This window comes from Dermacentor andersoni, chromosome 3 (genome assembly GCF_023375885.2).
Source record: "Dermacentor andersoni chromosome 3, qqDerAnde1_hic_scaffold, whole genome shotgun sequence".
NCBI classification, from domain to species: Eukaryota; Metazoa; Arthropoda; class Arachnida; order Ixodida; family Ixodidae; genus Dermacentor; species Dermacentor andersoni.
Genome location: NC_092816.1, coordinates 119,516,911 through 119,540,311, shown reverse-complemented (window position 1 = coordinate 119,540,311; position 23,401 = coordinate 119,516,911).

Here is a 23,401-nt window from a genome sequence, read left to right as displayed (position 1 = left end):
TAAACAATTCATGTAATTAGACATGATTTCCTGCTTTCACACTCGCTTAAATGTTTCACGAAAGCATGTACATTACCTCTATTTTGCGTCTTAGAATACAGATGATTCCTTCTAGCTGATGGTATTCAGTAAATATAGAGAAGGTTTCATAGTTGTTATCTTGATAGCTACTTTTCTCACGTAGGAGTTAAAGGATGCAGAGAGAGGAGGATGAAAACCATTTTTACCAATTAACTGCACTCTACTCCGGCTCAGATTTCTCCATTTCGACGCCACTGCTGATGGCACATGAAATCGTAAACTTGACTTGCATTATGATTTCAGCTTTCGTATTTAGGCAGTCTTAGGCTACGATCAGGTGTTTATTGACTATAAGTTCATCAAGCCATTGATGCAGCTTCATCTCAAAACATTCGCAGGCATGTTTTGAACAATATTATGATGCATGAGAAACCATGCTATTCAAAAAAGAAGCAGGTGTCAACAAAAGGAAGGCCCTGACGCCGGACGAGCATAAGAACAAGAACGGCATGCACAGGACCCTAGGTTTTAATACGAATCATTTCATAGGAAGCTTGCGGCAAGGCCTGTAAGGCCATTGTCAGTTTTCTTGCCCACCTAATAAATAATCTTAAAATCAATGTCAAGTGGGTGAACCAGACTTGGTTTTGTGGACCGTGTTAATTGGTAAACTTAGGATTCTGAAAATAACTAAGCTGTATTACATATGTAGAAAGGATTGATTTAAGGTGAGTCACAAGGCAACACAATTATTTTGCGGGACCTAAGAGTTCTCTAGGCGCGAATGACAAATGACCCACTACATAGTCCAATGCTTCGCTCGCTTGAGGCGCTGGTAGTACTGCCAGTGCCCGGCTGGTGCCACGTGGCACAGAGGCACTCGCTAATGGCTGCAACTATTGAACAATAGAGGAGGTAACCAGAGAGCTTTGTCTACCTGGGCGCAACTCTCCACAGGTGCATCTGTTCTCGGACTTCAAGCATGATTCCACAGCCAAGATCTGGCGTCGATCTTCCTCAAATAGAACGTGTTGCAGTGCAACAAGCAGGCGGCCTTTATACCAGCTGTGCCACGGGAAGAAGTTATCCACATACCTCGACGAACAATGACTCTCCTTAAGGGTGCTTCGGCCGCAATATTTTTGAGTACGGAAAGCACGTTAGCGACGCCATTTTCAAAATAACCCTGTTCCGAAATGCTTCACAAGCGAACGGGTTTCTGAATGTGTATGCCAAAAAGTCCATTTTTTGAGTGTTCTAGAGAATAACGCTGGTGATGCATCTCAAAGGGTCACCTGATAATTTATATGTATTTCGTCGCTCTTAAAATTCATTAGCACCGAAAGTTTCTCATTAGATGGGCGATGTACAAACTACTGTTTAGAAAGATGTCAACAGTTAAAAAAATGATGAGGATACGGTCAGCTTGTAGTGACAGGGAAGAAATAGACCGTGGCATGTCATGGCGTGTCACTGAAGCAACCTTTCATCAGATGAACGTGCGCCCAAAAGACAAGCTACACTCCGGCAGAACTATAGGGAGCAGGACAGGCGTCAATCGCGAAAATCTGATTTGTGGCTCAAGCAAGGTGTGAGCCCGGGCTAGTTGATATTCCGTATTGATATAACCAGCGCGAATGCAGAAACAGAACACAAGAAGAAGCGACAATGATGTTGTGCTGACATCCAACTGGCGATTTTTGTGTGTGGTTTATCACTGGTTATGTCTAATACGGGTCAAGTGCGCCGGCTATTTATGCATCACTCATCGAAGTTTCCAGTCTTATCGATGGTACTCGCGTGCGATGCAGAATATAGAAAACTATTCGCGTCGCGCATATGCAGTCTGATTATGGACAGTTCAGTAACAACAGTCGAGAATCTTCCGATAGATTTAGCCGGGTCTTGCACCGACAGATAGCTTTACGAATGGCCAAAAAATGAAAAGCGGTCACCGGAAAAAGGTTGAGCAAGTCCAACGTGTCAATAGGATGCGGGAAACGGAGTTGTTTTACCAGCATTTGAACGATTCTCCCATTTTCAGGCCTACACGTGAGGTAACCTGCGATGACGTAACTGACGTGAAATGAAAGAAGGAGGGGGGAACTCCGCATTCTTGCCATTGGCCGTTTGAAGTAGCAGCTCAATTGCACCAGGCCTAAAAATAGGCGCCAACTCCTCTCCTGGCAGTTGACGGCTTAAAAGGTAAATCACAAACAAAACAAAAGCGGCGCTGATGTCATGCTCCTCTCCCTTCGCCCTCCTTTTCGCGGCAAGCTACGCCCTCCTTTCCCCAGCCGGCCTTTTGCGTCTTGTCAGACTTCGCTTCAGCGGCCGCTTACGTATTTGCTACGACCAATGCGCGCCGCAGGCGTTGGCTTACGCGAGTGCTGAGGTTCACTACGTGAATTTTGCTACGTCGGGCACTGACTTCTGCTTGTTATTAGTGCATCGAGAGAGTGACTGGAAACGAAACACCAAACTAAGTTTTGTTTTTATACGAACACATCAAATGTACTGTAGGGTAGAGTAAGTTTTCATGAAAACCAATGCATAAAAGGAAACTTAGTGGAAATGGTATCTGGTTTTCGGGACTACGGGAAGACACTTGAATACCTAAAATCAAACTCCTGTGGAAGAGAATATTGGTAACCTGTCTTCTTTGCTCGATCTAGAAAACACACCATCAAACACAGAGCAGCACAAATGTTTCGATGCTCCGACATTGCCGGTTTGCAGTTTGATCCGAGATCGTCTGCCTCAGTCGTATCTTGACAGTCTACAAATTCGAATGATTCCAATGTTTACCATGGTCTGTCTTTCAGTTAAAGCTGACATTTTAGCTAATTATAAGGAAAACGTGCACAACACTCAACGTCACCGGCCACAAGCCTGATCAGTTTAGCTGAGCAGTCGTCGCCGCTTCAGAGGAAGTCGACTATCAAACTAAAGTGAGGGAAGCGAAAGCGCTTGCGTTTCGCTCACCAATAAATGTTTCATTTATTGTTGCAGGAGTTAAAAGAACACCGCCATAGCAAGCACACTAGGCACATTTCAGCTCATTAAATTTGATTGTTTATGTTTTGTTTTGCTTAAGGACGGCGCGGAGTTGCAAAACGAAGCTAATGTTTGCTTTCCGCCGGTTGCCGGAGGTCTGTGGATGACCTCTAGAAAAACTGCTTCTACGGTCAAGGTGACTTGACGCGTTCGAACGAGCATTCAGATACTACGCATGCGCAAATTCCTTGAGTTGTCGCACCGCTGCTATCGTCGAATTCTTTCTTTCAGAGATCAAGCGAGAGTGGAGCAGTTGGCGTGTTGCTGGAGCCCAACTTTTGTTTCATCAGGCGATCATGGAAGCAACTTTGACTACCTCGTTCAGCTTTAAGGTAACATTATTTCGTCAAGATTAACGCATTCAAAACTGAATATATCTGAAGCGCACCAACAGTCAACCTCCATTCGCTGCCGAAATATGCGGCAAAGAATAAAGAAGTGGTTGTCACGTTGCTGATGGGCTGGCCTTTGACACCACCATTGAAAGTGTGCAGAGTAGATTTTGTCGACAATGACTTCTGGAGCTGCGTTGATAAAAAAAAAACGAAATTAGCTATCATATATGCATTATTTTATGTGTTTTCCACGGCGAAGCTGCATATGGCCATGGCTTTCATCTATTTCTCATGTCGCTGCGTCAACAATGAAAAAGGTGAATGTGGGCTGATCCTTGCTTATGTGAAATACCGTGCCGACAGGTGGCGGAGGCGAAGCAGGCTTAAAGCACTCCACCCCGATAAATAAGCATAATAAATAGCACATGAAATATACAAATAGGATTAATTGTTACAAGTCGATGGTTATAGTAGAAGTATTTGTGAACAGCTCATCGACTCACGAGCGGGAGGCTCTGAAATATACGGAAAGGACAAAATGTATTTACATCCATACACCCTTAACTTGCAAGGGGACAAGACAACCGGCTTTTGGGGTGTCTGTGGCGCACAAATAAACGACTGAATTGTTATATTCACTGCTTATGTATCTCAAGGCACACCCAAGTGTGATACGGAGAAGTTCATGACCACACAATTTGCATGGGTAAGCCATGGTTACACTACACGCGTGATCTCTCGTTGGAGAGATCAATGTGGACATTTCATAACCAAACAAGAAACGGTTCACTCAGTTTGTGCTAGAAGATTTTGGCTTGAAGGACAGCAGCAATATAAGTCACAACCACTGAACAGCGGTCGCGTATAGATTCAGCATTGGCCAAGATTGTGTCTAAGGCCGTAAGCGAATCAGTTCACTGCATATCACAGTAATCACAAAGCTATCGTCACAACCATTACCAAATGATGAAAATATATATCTGTGGTGTCTGGAAGCTGGAAGCTACGCTCAGCCTCATCATCCCACGTGAACTGTTGACCAGACCGCAGGAGCCTTCTAAGCGGCTCGACGAGATCAGCAAATCGCGGCACAAACCGAGTAGAATAACCAGCGAGACCCAAAAATGACCTCAAAGTGGCAACATCGTGAGGAGCAGGCACTTTGACAATAGCGTCAACCTTGGACTGCTATGGTGTGAGCCCTTTTGAGCTCACCGTATGCTCTAAAAAGGATAGTTCTGAAACAGCAAATGTGCATTTCTGGTTGAGCTTCAAACCTGAATCACCAATGCGTTTTAGCACCTGGTGTAGATTCTTGTGGTGCTCCTCACGTGTCTTGCCCCACACAATCACATCATCAATGTAACAAAGTACGCCTTTACAATCTCAAAATATGCTGCATCATTCTCTGAAAAGCTGAAGGGGCAGATGCAAGGCCAAAACACAGTCACTTAAAACAAAACAATCCTTCGTGTGTGATAAAGGTGGTTAGTCCCCGACTTTCCGGAGTCAGTTCTAGCTGGTGGTATGCCGACGCTAAGTCGAGCTTTGAGAAGCACGTTCCTCCAGCTAGTTCATGAAGTAGTTCCTCTGTATGCGGAAGAGGAAAAGCATCGGCAATTACTGCCTTGTTCACTTCACGTAGGTCCACACACAACCTAATTGAACCGTCCTTCTTCCTAACGACGACGATCGGTGAAATCCACTCCGATGCGTCGACAGGTTCAATTGTATCTTCGGCCAGCAAACGTATCTCTACCGATAGCTGTTGCCGTAGCGTGAGCGGCAGGCGTCGGAGCTTCGCAACGACTCGTTTCACAGATGAACGGAATTTAACATGGTGAACAAAGCCTTTCACATGCCCTAACTGTTCCGTGAACAAGTGCGCAGACTGTTGCGTGAATTCTGAAGGCAGTGAATCAGCGCATGTCACCTGGCAGCAATTCAAGGTTGAGCCGTTGATAGTGATTGCCAGGCTCCGAACGGCATCAAGCCCCAGCAGCGAAGTGCCCTTGGTTGGGACATGAAAGAGCACACTGGCTCTGTTTCTCTTGTAGGATACGTCAGCAAGAAAGCAACCGCTTAATTTGGTTTGTTCTCCGGAATAGTTACACAAATTAGCAGTCGGCGGTCGCAATGAGTAGGTGTTGGCTAGATATTTGTGGTAGTGCTCCTCACTTAGCAATGAAACCGTAGCGCCCGTGTCGACAATCAACGACAATCTTATCTTCCCGATAGAAATATTGGCTCGAATATCTTTCGCCGACGCAATGCGGTCACCGATTTGAAGTACCGTGACGGCGTTGGCCTTCTCGGGCTTTCGAACGGCATATTTCTTTTTCTTCGATTTGCACATGCTTGAAAAGTGACCAATTTTTCCACAAGAGTGGCAACGCTTATTCCTCGCCGGACATGCAGTCGAGTTACCCATATGCGATGACGAGCCGCACCTGCAGCAACTTCCTTGCTCAGAGTCTGACCTTTTTCGCACATCTTGAATCTTGTTCACAGTGCTATGCGCGAATTCCCCGAGCTCTTGTTGCGTTTGCTCAATTTGCTTCCCGATGTCAACAGCCCGCTGCAGTGTAAGCGAAGACCCTTCATAAAGCATGCGTTCACGGGTTGTTCGTGACGAAGTGCCTTCCAGTAATTGGTCTCGAATCATCCTATCGGTAGCACTGCCAAAATTGCAAGTAGACGCAAGGTCCCGAAGACTGTTTGTAAATGCTTGAAAGGTCTCACCAGGCAGTTGTCTTTGGCGAAACCGGCGCCGCTCCACCAAATCGTTCGTAGCGCTCGCGAAATGCGTATCCAGTGCAGCAAGCGCGTCCTTGAACTGGTCCACCTTGTCCTCGTCCTTGGCGTCCGCGGTCACGTCTGCTCCTTGTGCAAGGATGCTGTAGAATATTCGCTGGCCTTCAACACCGAGCGAGATTAGCAGAATTGCCCTGCGACGCTTGGGCTGCAGTTGATCGCCGCCAATGGCCTCCAGGAAATTCAGGAATACGCGTTTCCACTGCTGCCAAGGAACAGCCGGGTCACCGGGTGCAGGCAAGAAATGGGGCGGTGCTGGGAAACACCCGAGCGGCATGGCTCCGATACTGACTCTCGTCGCCAGTATGTGGTGTCTGGTTCAGACCAGACGCATGACACTGGACCACGCAAGCGCAGTATGCAACTCGCTTTATTCGTCACAGTAAAGCCACTTATATAGGAAATCATATTGAATGACGATGACGATATGTACACTGAAAGAAACGAAACTGAAACAAGAAAGAAGGATACAACAATATCTACCCTTGTCTAACCCTGTGTGATGTGCTACACATTGGCTGATCGTGCACATTCACAGATTGGCATGCCTCGTGAATTTTTTTTTTTCTTTTGAGAGAACCCATGCATTTGCCAGAAAAGTGAGCCCTGCGACCACCATTGCAACAGTACAACGAAAATAAAGAAATTTCGAGGATTGATGTGCTAATAGCATGTTATAGTTATCAGGCACGCCGCATGCGGGACTGCAGATAATTTCGATAACGTGGTGTCTTCTAACGTGCACCCAATGCATGGTACACAGGCGCTTTCGCATTTCGCCCCTCTACGAATGCGCCGCCGTGGCCGGTATTAGGGCCCCTGATCTCAGGCTTCGCAGCGCAACATCAATCTTGCGCAGCCTTCTTGTGGCCTCCGAAATGCACGGCGCACGGGTGAGGGAGCGAACACTGAGACACGCGACATGCGGCCAGCGGGCTTCTCTGTCGCGCTTGTTTGTTTCTCGATGCACTGCGCCATCCTAGTGGCGCTGCCGATAAGTCTGAGCGTTGTTAAGAATGGCGAGCTGCAAGGAAAAATTGCCACCCAATCACGACTGGGGGACAAGGCGCGCATCCCCCACTCTCCGTCGCTGCAGCTAGACTGCGTTCGAAGAAGCGGGCTTTGTGCTGAAAACCGCCTCCATCCACGAGCCCCATCTCCGTTGTGACGAAACGGGTTCGACGGACGAACTATTGTGCCCGAGGTCCCCAGCGCGAACCTGATTTTGCTACGCATGAGCAAGCCGCGGCGGGACAACGAGCTACCCAGAATGTCTCCGAGCTTCCCGGAACGACTCCCCTCTGTCGTCGGCTCCAGTCCTTCGCACCTGTGTGTTGACGTGTGTGTGTGCGTAAACCGGTCTGCGGGGCAGCGGCGAATTTACAATGAGTAAACGAACGCTCGCGTCACCTTGTCGCGGGAGGCGGCTAGTTTTGCGATGACGAAACGAACATTCGCTGCCTTGTATCGCCGAAGGACCGAGCGTTTAAAAACGGCTGTTGGGCGGAGGCTCGACACACTTCTCTCGTGCAGTCAGGTTGGACTGACACACATTTCTCTTGAGCAGTCATGTTGGACTGACACTCTTTTTCTTAAGCAGTCATGTTAGACTGATTTAATTTCTGTAAATAAACCCATTTTCCTCGTTCTCGATGAGAAGCAGTTCTTCCCTTCATCAACGTCCTCAGCGTGTTTAAGTTGGACGACGGCATGGGCCAGCTACCTTCGAATTCATGCCGGACTCCAATCTTGGCAACGGATCTCGAGCGATGGGATTGAGCCCCCAATCCTGACAGCGTGGCCTCCGAAACGAGAAATGTGGCTCGTCGGTGGGCGCAAACACTGAGAATTGTTTCCTCGCTTGCCGCACAATCAGTGGCATATACTCGGTAACCGAAGCTGGCAAGACGTACGTTGACGGGGGGCGCATACCCATAGCATTAAAGGAGTTCGCGTGAAAGGCGATGGTGTAAATGTTGCACATAGCCGGTGCATTTGTGACGGAGCCTACTGAAAAGTCGAGCTGCTGTCCTTGATGAACCCCTGTGTAGCGAATAAGTTGGCAGCGCCCTGCTCGCAACACCTCTGATAATATTCCGCAACTACAGTGACCAACGGCGCGGTTAGTTAGTGGGCGAGCCAAATTTATTCATATTAATTATGGGGTTTTACGTGCCAAAACCACTATCTGATTATGAGGCACGCCGTACTGGGGGACTCCGGAAATTTCGACCACCTGAGGTTCTTTAAAGTGCACCTAAATCTAAGTACACGGGTGTTTTCGCATTTCGCCCCCATCGAAATGCGGCCGCCGTGGCCGGGATTCGATCCCGCGACTTCGTGCTCAGCAGGCCAACACCATAGCCACTGAGCAACCACGGCGGGTGAGACAAATTACAGGAGACGCAAGAGCCATCTGGGGGATAGAAGATAAGGGGGCGCAAAAAGTGTAGCATCAAAGCAAAGTACAGCCGAAAATTGCATATTGAAGTAATTATAACTAATCAACTAATTACCAGAGCAGACAAAAAACTGAGTACATATGACGAGCAGTATCGTGTCAGTAAGCTCATAGGAAATTGTTTTTCCGCTTAAGAAATCAAATAAAATATGAAGGCCTTCACATTTACTGTTTTCCACGTTTTCGAGTCAGCTTGTACAAATTTTCGTTTAGCAATAAGCATGTATGTTATAATAATACCTCATCTAAGTGTACAGGAAACCTCACTTGTGTCAGCTACTTTTGCCGTAATGGCTAAAAGCCAGAGGCTAGCACAGGAAGGACGCCGCCTGTTACTCGTGGTGTTTCGATTGCTGTCAAACTGCCCTTAACGCTGGATGATATACTAAGCATGCTTTTCGAAAGCGCAGAAAGTGAAGAGAGAAATAAAGGATTCACTGAAAGGCACGGAGGTTAATCAGAGGAAATTCCGATTGGATACCGTGCATGGGAAAAGGGGGATAACAAGAGAAAGAGGGGATGAGAGAGAGAAATAGAGACGAGCACAAACAAACCGCGTGCAGTATAGAGCCATACGGGGTGCTGTTCTTCGTGTCTATCGCGAAGCCACGTAGATTGCAGGAATCTTAGTAGCGCGAATAAAGTCCTGTGCATGCGATCATGTCCTTTGGGAGAACTGGCCTGGAGCTGTAGGTATTGAAAGCGGTCGCTATTCTAATTGAACCATCCCTGTACACATAACTTGCCTCTCGGCACTATAGCGTGGGCAGACACACATAATGTGTGGGAGCGTGTCTTCGAAGCGGCCGATGTCGCTCGTGGGGCTGTTAGCCATTCCAATAAAGGCGGCATACGAGTTGGCAAATGCTAAGCCTAGCCACATACGGTATAGCATGGTCTGTTCAGGTCGTGGTAAACCAGGTGGTAGATGCATCGGTATTTCCGGAGACAACGAACGTAACCGACACATGGTGTAAACGTTTGAGTCCCCCAACGGAATCGTGAATTCACGGGACTTCAGTAGCATGCCAACAGAAAAGTGTCGGCGAACGCGGAATCGAGACACATTGTCCAACTGCATCTGCAGATAGGGCAGCTATGCCTGCGGCGTCATTCAAGCTGATGCTGGAATGTCCAAAAAGCAAATGAAATATTATGTTGCCTCCCTTGTCGTGGCGGCGATGTCATATCTGTCGAATTTTTGAGGCGATTTGTTCATTGGGTCTATGGCAGTTTGGGCCTCGTATCCAATGAAGGGCTGCAATGGAATAAATAATAACCGTTCATTGTTGGGATGTTTCCTGATTAGTAAAATGAAGTGCAGCACGGAATGCCGTCAGCTCTGCAGCCGTCGGTGTCGTGACACACAATGTTTTTAATTTGCTTTCTGAAGATTTTTTCGGGATCATGACTGCAGCGGCAGAGCTGATGAGCTTTGCTGAACCATCTGTGTAGACATGTTCTCAGACTTTGTGCACGTTGGGAATGCCCGGGCGGCGCTAGCGGGGTGGGTGGAACAGGAGGGCGGCCGCCCCCCGATAATGGTGCCTGACCTACCCCTCTGCTTTTTATTCCTTCGTCTTCCTTCGACTAGGCTATCGATTCCGATTACTGTATCACGGTGAATCCCAAACGTCGTATCGGATGCAATATCCCGCCAGGATTTCATGCCGTTCGGCCGAACTCCAACTTCTATCGTTTGATATATGTCCCCGTATTGCAACCTGTCGTAAGAAGCCAACAAACATTCACACCAAGGCAAGCATAGGTGAAATACTTGTGCCTAATGAATGAATGAAATAAATTTTAAATACGAAAATGGAAGCGGACGAAACAAAACTTGCCGCACGTGGAGAATGATCCCACGTCTTCGCATTACGCGTACGATGCTCTTCCACTTGAGCTACCGCGGCGCCATTTCCCAATCTACTTTCTTGCTTATTTATGTCTCCTACAAGAACCCTGGGAGTGCTCTAGCCAGCGCCACCAATCACAAACCTTGGCGGCGGATGTGGAACATCCTTTCTGCCGAAGACGTCACGAATATGTGATCTTTTTGGGTGAAGGCAACTGGTCAATAAACCCACGCGTGTTACCTCAGGCCATCAATGTTGCCGGATTGGAGACCGCCGTGATGTAATAAACGATAAGAAAGGGGGTTAACCGATGAGCCCAATTTTTAATAATCATATCATAAGAAGCCAGGAAACTTTCACTACAAGTACAACATGGAGGAAATTATTTGTACTTAATAAATGAATTAAAGAAATTATAATTTTAACGGAAATAAAAGTGAACGAAAAAACAACTTGCCGCAGGTGGGGCACGGTCCCACGTCTTCGCATTACGCGTGCGATGCTCTAACAATTGTGCTATCGCGGCGCCACTTCCCCGTCAACTTTTCTTGGGTATTTATGTTTCTTATTATTACTCTAGGAGTGTTAGCCAGCACCACCAGTCACAAAGCTTGGCTACCAAAAATGGTATTTGTCAACGGTGGATACGGTAACTGGAAAAAAGCCCTAAAGAAAGATGCTGGTTTCGGTCAGCGCGAAAACTCACTGGCGCATAAGTCTTGCCTGACATCGTGGGTTTACTACCCGCAGAAGAAGTCGGGAGGACAGAGTCGGGAGGACACATCTCAGCGACACGTATTCGAGGGAAGTGCAGGAAAATAGCTTTTACATAGCAAGACTCACATATGTTTTGCGATTCACTGCCGTTCAGGGACTCGCTCAGAAAGTCCACAATGAAAGTGCCGCAAGTGAAAACAAGGGAAACTTCGTTGAACTCTTGATGTTGTTTGGCACATATGACGATACTTTCAGAAAGAGACTGAATGGTATAGGAGCGAACGCGAATGACGTTCGTCATTCGATACGATACGAGATACCTCGAAATACTCAGCGACATCAGAATAACATGTATAAAGGACGATAAGAAAAGCTCCTAGTGCTTTGCACTTATTGTCAATGAAAGCAAAGACCTAAGCAAGACGGAACAAGTATCAGTTGTAGTAAGGTACTACGCAAGTGGGGCTGTTCTCGAGGGGTTTCTTGGATTCCGCAACGCTGAGCAGTTGAGAGCCTAGTCACTCCTGGTCTATGTAAGGGAAGCGTTGAATCGCTGCGGCATATATTTTCAGCTGTGCTTTGCTCAAGCATATTATGGTGTGCGTGTCATGAGCGGTACCTCAAGAGGCGCACAGACGCTGCTCAGGCAGGAAGTTCCGCAGGCAGTGTACGTCCAATACATGAACTACCGCCTCAATCAAGTCATCGTGGATGTCTGCAAGGTGATAAAACTGGTGTGGGATGTTGTATCTTTTTCAGAATGGCTCTATTTTTTCCTGATTGGATCTGCAATTAACTTTCTATACGTAGATGTGCAGAAAAGGCTATCTTTGACTGGGATTGAGCTGGAGCGTCTCAATGATACTCGATGGGCCTGCCAGATTGCGGCTTGCAGAGCGACAACGAAAAGGTTTCCTGCTACCCTTGTATGTCTCGCGGAAGTAATCGCTACAAACAGCAGGCGGGCAACGGAAGGTTGGGGCATGCCGGCATAATGCTACCACATCGCATCTTTGCGGCGCTTTTCTGCCAAAAATTCTCCGGCAGGGACGTAGCACCGATACCTCTACCTGTATCAGAACACCCGCTTCACCACCGAATAGACTGACTTTAATCCTATATTTTCACAGCGCAGGTATTATCTGCAGTTGTGGCGAAACCTTCCTTTCACACTAACATCGCTTTGAAAGAGACTCCATATAGGGTGCTGTCAAAGGGCACGTCGGAGGCCTAGCTTGTGTAGTGAGCAGTGTATTGTTGGAGAGCTATTATCTGCGTTTGTGAAACGTGCTGCATGGTCTCTCTTCAATTTGTTTTTGTTATTTTTTTCCCATATACCTTCTTGTTATTCTATTTCCCATTTCCTGCCTTTAGTATCACCAACCGGCGCCACAATAGTCTATACATTTTTTAAAAATCTAGCGCATCTTTACCAAATTTAGAATTGATGTGCACATTGCTTAGAGGTGTTAGTTTTCTCTCCTGTTGGAAAATGTGCTGTTTTGAAGCTATATTGCGATCTAGTTAACTGATGTTATTTGGATGCGGCTGGGTACCTTTCATTTCTTTATTTATCACTGTTTTGATGCATATGCTTTACCGTGTATTATATGAATTCTTATTTTCACAGGAGAAGCACCGCTCTGTAAGTATGCTAAATTTTGATATATATTTTCGTGTCATGGTGGAAAAGCTTATTCACACCGATGCGCCTAAAAGGCCTTCAGCCCAGTTAAAAATAGCCAAAACACAATGCATAAGCCCCCCCCGAAAGAACTCATTTGTTGTGGGTGCCCCCCTCCCAACCACCCCCTTCCCCCTCCCGAGCCAGAAAATTCTGGTGTCACCGCTGTGTAAATGTGTTCTAAAGTTGCTCGATTCAAAGTGTGCAGCGCCGAAATAGCTTCCTCTGTTTGATTCGCGGAACTATCAATTGTTCTTTCGGCCCGTCCGTACACTACAACAAAATTGATTAATACTTGTTGCTGGGAGAGTTCCTTCCTTCTACAAGGATATAGATGTACTCTTCGAAATTCAGCGCAAGCATGTTATAAGGCACACGGAAAATGAACAACTTTCAACTGCATTTTCTTCGCCACTCGGCAATAAATGTCTTTTGTCACAAATGCGAGAAGCACGTAAGCACATTGTCACAACCACAGATTATAGCAAGCCGGGCAACATACACTTCTCACTATGCAATAAAAATGTGTCACTTACGCAAGCCCTTCGATCTAAGAGATATATACAAAACAACCATCAGCTCCCGGGCAGTGGTATCCTGGTTTCTACCCGAGATATTTTTTGGAAACCTGGAACTTCCATGCAAGCTTGACAATGCGAAGGAAATTGAGCTTTCCCTTTATTTTTATATGGAAGTTAGTGTTTTCTTGCACGATCGTTAACGCAACGTCCGGTTTGCCCAACATACGACTTCCCACAAGGTACCGGAATCTCCTAGACAACGCCAACCGCGCATGTTACATATCCCGGAACGTGCTCATTGCCACAAATTCCGGGTTTTTTATTCTTTTCCGAAGAGGTCTCGGCAAAAGCCCAGCCAGCTTGCACGGGTCGGAAAAACTATCGGCACATTGTGCCTGGTTGGTACCTCTTCAAGGTTTTGGGTTAGGTGATGCATATACGGCAACACTTCTGGATGACTCCTATTAACCGCCCAGCGTTCACCCGGGAACGGGCTGCTTTTGTTTTACGCAGAACAACCTCTGCAATTGCCGCCACGACCGCGCAAGCGTTCACTCCATTAAGAAGTCACCTGATAAATAACACTACTCTGCTATGCATGAGGGCACAATTTCCCGAGAGCGGATTCCAGCAAAGTTTAGCGATCCCCCGCTTAACTAATGCCCCAACCACTGGCACGCGCCGAAAGCTTCGGCGCGCGCTGGCAAGCGAACGCGTCGCTTCGCTTCGGCTGGAGGGAAAGGGCGCGCAACCACTGGAGACAAGCTCCGACGCGCGCCGAAGCTCGCTCCTCGGCTGCGGCGCACTGTTGCTGGACTACTCCGTCTTCATCCGTCAAAGTCCGGCCTAAAACAGCTTGCTGTAAACTAAGCTCGAAACAATAAGTTAGTGATCTGTATGTGCTTTTAGGTATAAAAAACACGTTTGAATAATGAATATACACCTGCCGCAACAGTTTGTTTTTATTTTTGAAGTAACAATAGTGTATAAAATATCGACATCAGCGCTCGCGCGTCGTCTGTCTGCAAGATCGCTTTGCAAACACCTGCACGACGATGCCATATATCAAAAACTGTTGCACCATTTCATTTTTTGGTAGCTTATTGCACAGCCAACTATGTAAGAATTAGGCGTGCAATGTGTAACTGAAAAAAATCTGTGTTGGAAATATTGCCACGTAGTAGTGACGGTAAATGAATAGTGCCGGCTCAATCGCAACGATAGCGGCGAGCAATGTCGGCAATCGTAGAAAATCTCATCTGCGGGTCAAGCGCGTCGGTTTGCATACGGCAGTCGTCGAAAGTTACAGCCTATTCGCTGGTGCCCGCGCGCCCTCCAGAAACTACAACGCAATTCGTGTCGCGTATGCAATCAGATTAGCAAGGTTCGTCGACAACAGACAGAACCATCGATAACATTCGCGAAACTTCCGATACGTTCAGGCGCATCCTGCACCGAGCGATAACGTTTAACATTTTTTAGCCGGTGAAATACGGTAACCGGATACAGATAAAGCATCCGTGTCAATATAATTATGCTTGTTGGTGCATGAGAGAAACGTGAACAAGTGGGTTCTGAGAAAATCAGCAAAACAGAATTGAAACACCTGTAGCACTCAAAAAAAAAAAACTAGAATAGCTAAAATGTATGCAATTCGTATCTTGTCTCCGCCCAATTCTTGATTCTGCCAAATCTAGCCCATAGAGCACCTCTATTATTCTAGGTTGTTTTGATGCATCAACACCGCATCCGGAGGCCTTCACATTGAGTGTATTGCTACGAAACATTTTCACAGTGTAAGGGCCATTTTCTATTGTAACTGGTTTCCACATATCAAGTTTGCCTTTCTTTACATTAATCAAATGACATACAGTCAGATAATACAAGCTTGAGAATTAGAGGGTTTTAATAGGAGTCTTTCGTTGCCCTTTGCCAAGTCGTACTATTGAAGCACTTATTCGAATGTATGGGAGCAGCTCATTTGCATAGTATAAGAAATATATAAACAGGTCATTTTCACAATTTACACACTTCGTCACCACAAAAAGAAAAATTGCAGTTTATTGTTTTCAGCCTGCTATGATGTTTTGACTGAGAAAGATATATTCAATTTGTTCTACGAGGCACGCAATAATTGCTGTGGCAATTTATTTTATTGCACAACACTGCATACAGTAGCCAGCCATTATTAAAACTCAGAAGAAATGAATTGCACTATGCATATGATCAGGCACATAGCATATTATTGCACTTTCTTAATTCATGCCAGAACGACGACCACAGGCGTCCTTCTCCAACAAGGTCAGCATCCATTGTGCCTCCTTACCATCGGGCTTCACACCCTCAGCACGTTCAACCTCAGCTTTGTGGTGTTTAAAACAACGTCAAGTACGTCTTACGGTTCCAGGGATAAGAAAGAAGACCGTCCTGCCTACCTTGGCCTTGAAGCAAGCAGCTCTGGATTGTTTGCACACTTTCTACTTTGATCGAGTCCACATATATACGGATGGTTCTTCCACTCAGACCAGCTCCACCAGCGCAGTGGTTATACCATCACGATCACTAAGCATCCAATACAAGATTTCTCACTTGACAACATCGACCGGTTCGGAGCTTGTTGCCCTCCGAGGTGCCGTTGATTATATTAATAACCAACCGGCTAATCGGTGGGCAATACTCTGCGATTCAAAGGCGGCCTTACAATGTCTTCTGTCATCTCTCCGTCGCGGGTCATGTGAACAACTCGTGTCGGAGATACGAGAAATGCACCATCACATGATCATGAAAGGACACGACGTCGTGTTTCAGTGGCTGGCTGGTCATTGCGGTATCTCTGGCAACGACCTCGCTGACGAAGCTGCTAGGAAAGCCCACGAAGGAGCAACCCTTATTTCTGTACCTTTATCGCGGACCGACACAGCCCAACACTTAGGCAAGCTAGCACACTCTTTTGACATTGGAAAAGTGGCACACACCTGAATTCACTCAACATCGATTGCATTCCCTCGATCCCTCTATGCAACTGCGGCTGTTACCAGGTCTTCGGCGAAATGAGGAAACATTGCTGTGCCGCTTATGTTTGGGCGTCGCATTCACCAGTGCATATGCATTTTTGATTGGAATGGCTGATAGGGCCGAGTGCAATGCCTGCGGTGTCGAGGAAACCATAATAATAATAATATTTGGGGTTTTACGTGCCAAAACCACTTTCTGATTATGAGGCACGCCGTAGTGGAGGACTCCGGAAATTTTGACCACCTGGGGTTCTTTAACGTGCACCTAAATCTAAGTACACGGGTGTTTTCGCATTTCGCCCCCATCGAAATGCGGCCGCCGTGGTCGCGGAAACCATAGAACACCTAATGTGCTACTGCCCATCTTTTGAAGATGAAAGGCAAGACCTCTGCAGAGCTCTCAATCAGCTAGATGGAAAGCCGTTCACCTTGAACAAGATCTTGGGACCATGGCCTCGCATATCGCAGCTACAAAAGGCCACAAAAGCGCTGCTGCGATATTTGAAAGATACCGGATTGAGTCAGCGTCTGTGATCCAGATTGAGTGACCGACTGATATCCCCAGTGGACTTTCTCTTCTTTTAATCTTTCCGTCCCCCTTTCCCTTTCTCCAGTGTAGGGTAGCCAACCGGGCTCAGTCCTGGTTAACCTCCCTACCTTTCATTTATCATTTTCTCTCTCTCTTCTTATTTCATGCCCTTTTTTTAATTGCACGAAAGCTACTGCACTAAAATAGTATACTAGTACATACTTAAAAAGCACAATTTTATACTACTATAATAGTCAATCATTCAAATTTTTATTGTAGTGCCCAGGAACAGCTGAGAGCCTTTGTACTGGTGCACTTAACGAGCACTATGTGAGACAAAATGTAGAGAAAACATGAATGCAGTAGACAAAAAAATGGAAGATAGAGAAACAAATAGGGAAAAAAGGAAACGCGGAAAAGTAAAAGGGAGTTAATCCTACGTGATTATTTACAGATACACAAAACACAGGAAATGAACTCTGAAGTATGTTTTGGAGTCGAGTCTTATTAGCACAATCTTGTAACAAGCCCAGGCAACGAATGTGGAATGCTACCTGGTATACTGTTGCGGCACAAACAAATGCATATGATCAAGAAGCTTTAAGGAATGTATAATGTCATGGACCACCTTATACAGGAACAAAAGGTGCAGGAACAAAGGCTCACTGTGGTCGCCAGAATGGCAAAAGTGGTGCTTGAAGATAGACATCAATTTATTCTGGGTGCGTTCAATGAGGTCAGAATTAGATTTGCTCATTGCACCCCCCTCCTACAGAGGCATACTCTAGTAGTTGGAGGCACACAGCAGAATTTCAGAAACACAACAGGTGAGTGGAAATCATGCAATATACAGCATGCAATTCCAAGAGCGTGAAGGGCATCTTGTGTAATTATCTATGTGAAGAGAAGCTTAGCATTTTGTCGAAGTACACACCAAGATCTTTCATTTCATCGACCCTAAGGAGTGGAGCATCACGTAGGGTGTATCAAAATTTCACATGGTGCGTTTTGTGCATATAACTTAATGCCATAGTGTTGGAAGCATTTAAGAGTACTTATTGTTTCTGCACCAGTTCGAGAGTGAAAAAATGTCTTTTTGGAAGTCGATGCAGTAGTGAACACTGTTGACAGTCTGAAATAGTCTGAAATGTCGGCACACAAAGTCATGCTGTTCATTTATTAAAATGCTCTTAGCACTAACAGAAAGCGAGGAATCCCATATCGTTCAAACACCTGACGCACTGAAGAGGATGGATAGATATAGGTCGGCAGTTAGTAACTGCACATCTAGCACCTGATTTGTGCATGGGCAATGTTCATGCTACCTTCCGAGTGCTAGAAAAGGTACTAGACTTTAGGGAACTATTGAAGATGCTTGTGAGAACGAGGAACAAGTATGCTTCCATACATCTTAACCCTTTCAGACACCACTTTATCCCGTTGATTGAAAAGTTGCTTTCACCACATCTCTTGCATCCTCAGAATCGTAGAAAGTGTACAGCCGCAGCAAATATTAAGAATTTTCAATAGTTTAGCGAGTTTTGTCACGTTTACAAGATTTCGACTCCATGCGAAAACTCACTACAGGAACGCAAAATATGAAAACATGTACTATTTCGCGTTTTGAAAAGCTTGAAAAGCACTTATCCAGCCACTTGACAATTATGCCTGGTGCACGACATTGTAAAAAACAATGAAAGAAGTGAACCCGCTACATACAACATACTGACACAGAGTAACAACACCCAGCCGTCTACCTTCCCACTCATTTTGTTAAAACATTCTGCACATTATTCAAAATTGCAGCACAGTTCCAATAATAAGTGTTTCAAGATGTATGAAACACATTTTAAATACCATTACTTTCATCAGTGCTTTTGCTATTGATGCACGCTCCCGCTGTGCCCAATTGTGTAGACAGCGTCTCAAAGGGTTAAGCTCTGTGGAGGAAATACCATCAACACCACAAGAAAGGGAAAGTTTAAGGCAAAGTTTAAGGCACTTCATATACTTGGAAACGAGGTTTTCATTGACTGTTAGCATACACTGCGCCAGACTGAGAAGGAAGGTTACTTGAAGCATATTTCACACCATATAGCAAACAGAAATGTTCTGCAAAGGCATCAGCAGTGTTCGAGACAACACCACTATTTTCATGAAGAAGACGTACATCTTTGGCACTCCTTTTAGAAGAGAGAGCCCACAAAGCTCCAGAAATATTTTGAATTATGTGTCACGCTGGCTTCAACACAATCAATGTGGTCAAAGTAATGACTCTAATAATAATAATAATAATAATAATAATAATAATCTTAGTGGTAACTTGGCACACTAGACTAAAAAGAAGGCTGATGCCTGTATGTTAGAGAATCTGATAACCAGCCATCTAAAGCAGGAATTTGCAGGATGCAGAAGACACTTCCTTCCCCTCCACGTGCACACACACTTGCTCAATAACACAGCACAGCACACACGCACACACTCGACAGGTGCACAACACACAGGAGTGCCAATGAAGTCTGGTTCCAAGGAAGGAGAATTCAAATCGCCAGGGGGGTGGAGAGAAAGTCTGCATGCCAGATATAATTATGGAGTTGTGGTGTCGGGCCATACAGGCGTGATGAGGGCTCAGGCTGTGCTGACCACTTGTTCAGACGAAGTGAAATAAGATTAGTGCTGTTTAGAGAGACGTCAAACACCCTGCAGTATAGACTAGTGGAATGTTGCGTTGGTATTGCAGGCTGTGCTACTTGGGGGGTTAGAGGCAATCCTCGAAGGCTGGCATGAGCTTGTGACAACCGAAAAGACGGGAGTAAAGGGTGCGTATTGTCCGGCGCAGAACAAGCTTAAGTTTGTTAGCGTCGCGAGTTTGGTACGGGAACTATACTGATGAGCAGTACTCAAGTCGTGACAGAATGATAGAAGTGTAGAGTGCTCGGAAAACCTTAGGTCATCAGGGAAGGGAGACACGGGACACAAACCCAAGAAAGGGCCGGTGCTTACATACAGTGCTGGTGACATATGTGGAAAATTTGAGAGAACAGCTAAATGCTACACCCAGAATGAGAAGGGCCCGAACAGTCTTTATAGAAGTGCCTCCAAGGAAGAAGGTTGGACATGCAGCAGTTTCGTTGTGGCTGATACGCATGGCAGCACTTTTTACGGTGCTACTACAAAGTTTGATATTGTAGGCCCAGTCGTTCACCTTTACGGAATGTATTTATTGTAAGCACATATGCTGTTCGTCGGCATATTGTTGTTGTGGAAGCGTTAGCTTGTTAATCAAACACATTCTGGGCAGATGCATTAGTAACTTGGTTTTGAGTACATCTTTGTCCTGACTACAATTTATAGTATCGCAGCAAGAAACATTTTAGTAGAGGCTGAGGGAATTCCAGCAGTTTAAGCATACTGACTGCACAAAACACTGATGACACCTTTTCACCTTCCCCACAATGCACTCACACCATCTACACTTTCCATAAGCAAAAAGTGAGATAAAAATTCAATTACAGTTTCATTGACTCAGTACTTGCTGCTTCTTAAGCGGGCATCGAAGCAATCGTGGCATACGCTGCTACATGCATAGGTCTTGCATGATGCAGGTCCTGCTATGCACTGCACACAGGGCACACGTTGCAAACAGATATTTTCTTTTTGCAGTGCTCAACTATAACGACACACTGACTCAAATATGACTGCGTTGCCACGTATGCTTCAGTGCGTCAGTGTTCTTGATTGCTACACGAGCGATTTATCCCCAACTAGCCCAAAAGACGGTCGCACTTGAAAGAAGTGAGTGAATGAGTACAGTGAACTTGTACTGAATTGGATTCACATGCCGAATAAAAGAGCGCAGTGTCATCTGAAACAGGCGGCACGGCTGATTATGTAAGTACTTCCAATTGTTCGGCTACTAGTGTAGTTCGCTTTCCGGAGTTATCTTTACCACTGGAAACAGCGCAGAGCTTGCCTGTTAAACTTGAGTCAACCGACACCACACGAAACACACCGCGGTTGACCAACCCAACTTCCACACGGTTCATTCACCACATCACAGGTCACACGAAGTCAAGAGTGCCATATTTTAAATCACTGCAGCACCAAACGGACCTGAAAATTCATTTCCTTCGACAGATTTCTCAGGTGAGTTCGTTCACTCGCCAGTTACGAACTCGATGGACGTGCTAGGCCTACGCGTAACGTAAACAACATCGGCGATAGGCGAGTGTTGATTATCCAGACTTCCGAGCTCGTAAACGTGTTTCCATTCGTTTTGAGCACAACAAAATGCACATACAACAAGCACAGACGTTGCGGCAATCGTGATTCGGTTGGCTGTTTTAGCAGACGATCGTACCGAGCCCGGCGGAACCCAGTGGGCAGGTTGGATTAGTCGGCGTCGTTCGAAGTCGCTTCGGATCCACGTCGCACTGCCACAACCCACGGTCGTCGGTCGGTTGATCGTGTCGTTGTCGGCCTACTATTACAACACTGTCTTTCAGGAACACTGTCGCGCGCGTCGTGCGTCCAAAAAACTCGGACGATCGTTGGTGCCGGCGTCTCCGCACGGTCGGCCATTACAGGCTTAGCAGCCGGAGGCTCCGCAGCCTCCGATTGGTTGACGCCTGCGAGGCGTCGCAGCCTCCCATTGGTGCACGCCGGCGCAGCTTCGCTGCGCGCCGGCAAACTTCTAGCATCGGCAGTAGACATAATCGCTGCGCGACGTTCCGCTTCACCGAGTTCCCGACCGACGCTTTGACGCATTTGACCCTTCGGCGCGCGCCGAAGCTTTCCAGCGCGTGCCAGTGGTTGGGGCATAACTTTTAAACAGCGCAGGACGATGAGCAAAACGTGAACAAGGTGAATGCAGGAGCCAACGTTTCGACAAGTGGACTTGTCTTCTTCAAGGCCACGTACGCTTTCCTCGCCACAGTATATATAGGGGGGGTTCTTCTAAAGGGGAGAGGGAGTGAGGCGGGAGGGTGCGGAAACGAGGGAAGGTGTGTTAGCGTGTCGAATTGAGAGTGAAGGAACGCTGTGCACAAGGCCAAAGCCAGGGCCACCTCCACCCCCCCAACATTCCGGTCTCTCAACACACGCACGTGTTAGCCGGCGTGTCAAGGGTGTCTGACACGCCGCTGAAAAAAAAAAAAAAAGAAGAGGTATGGAGCGCGGTGCTAAGGTAATGTTATGTTTGGGGGGGGGGGGGCAATGTTTCTGCAAGAATGACCTGAGAATGTATATTTATCAAATATTTTGACTTTAACACCTTGTAAAAGTTCACAAGTTCGGAAATATTCCTTATGACCGGAAAGCTGCAAGATATGTCCCACAGGAAATCTTATCGGCGTGGTCTCTTTAGAAAGGTTGAGCTGTAGACGCGATCGTAGCAAATGACAGAGGGCGAGGTGATGATGCGAAGGAGCAGGTTGTCTTACGCGCATTACATGTTCTCGCCCATTTCGCGAACAGAGTGTCACGTAACTTCCATTAATGTAAATATCGAAAAAAGGAAGCGCGCCAAAACGGAAGCTGCTAAAAGCTTCATCTAGGGGAAACCGTATTGACACGTTCGAGCGAGCAAATATGCACGAGCGATTCCAATGTTTATGTTAGTTAACGCGTGCTATAAAGCAACGCCAATGTACAAATTTGTAAAATGCGGAGCCGACTCTCGCTGTATGAAAGGGACACTCGCGGCTCGTCGTGCAGATGGAAAATAAATGTGTGCGACAGCGCATGCGGTAATTAACGCCGATGCATTTGATACGTATAGAGCATCTGTGTCGTTAGTTTTTGTTCACTTGCTGCCGTTGTGCGACTGATGTCAACGTTCAGTGCGGAACACTGCCCAAATACGTTTGAATTGCCACATGTGGCGTATATCGAGAAAAGTTCAATTGCAAAAATACATGCATAACCAGCACTCGTGGTAACATTTGTCGTCTGTTGAGACCATCATTCCTAGGTACCTGGCTTGTATCGCTGTGTGTGTGTGTTTTTTTTTAATTCGATTCGCCGCGTACGCGCAGTGCATTCAGCGCGGGATCGCTTTAACGAAGAATCAAAATTCGGGACGGCGTGAACCTGTACCATCTGGCTAACGCTGAGGAAGCTCCACGAGACCTCGAGAATCTAGCAGCTAGGGTACACGTTGATGTGATTATGATTATCTGGTGCTGTTTACGAACTACGCCACTTTGCGAGAAATAATGGTCGGTAATTCACCCAAGTTTATCAGAGTACTATGCCGGCTAGTTGGCGCATAGCTTAAGAAGCACGTGGGGAGAAAGCTTAAAACACCGAAGAATTTCGAGGAGGGGAAAGAAAGAGCGCCCTGTATTGGACATTCTTTCTTTGTGCTCTTATTTATTGGTCTACTCTACCCT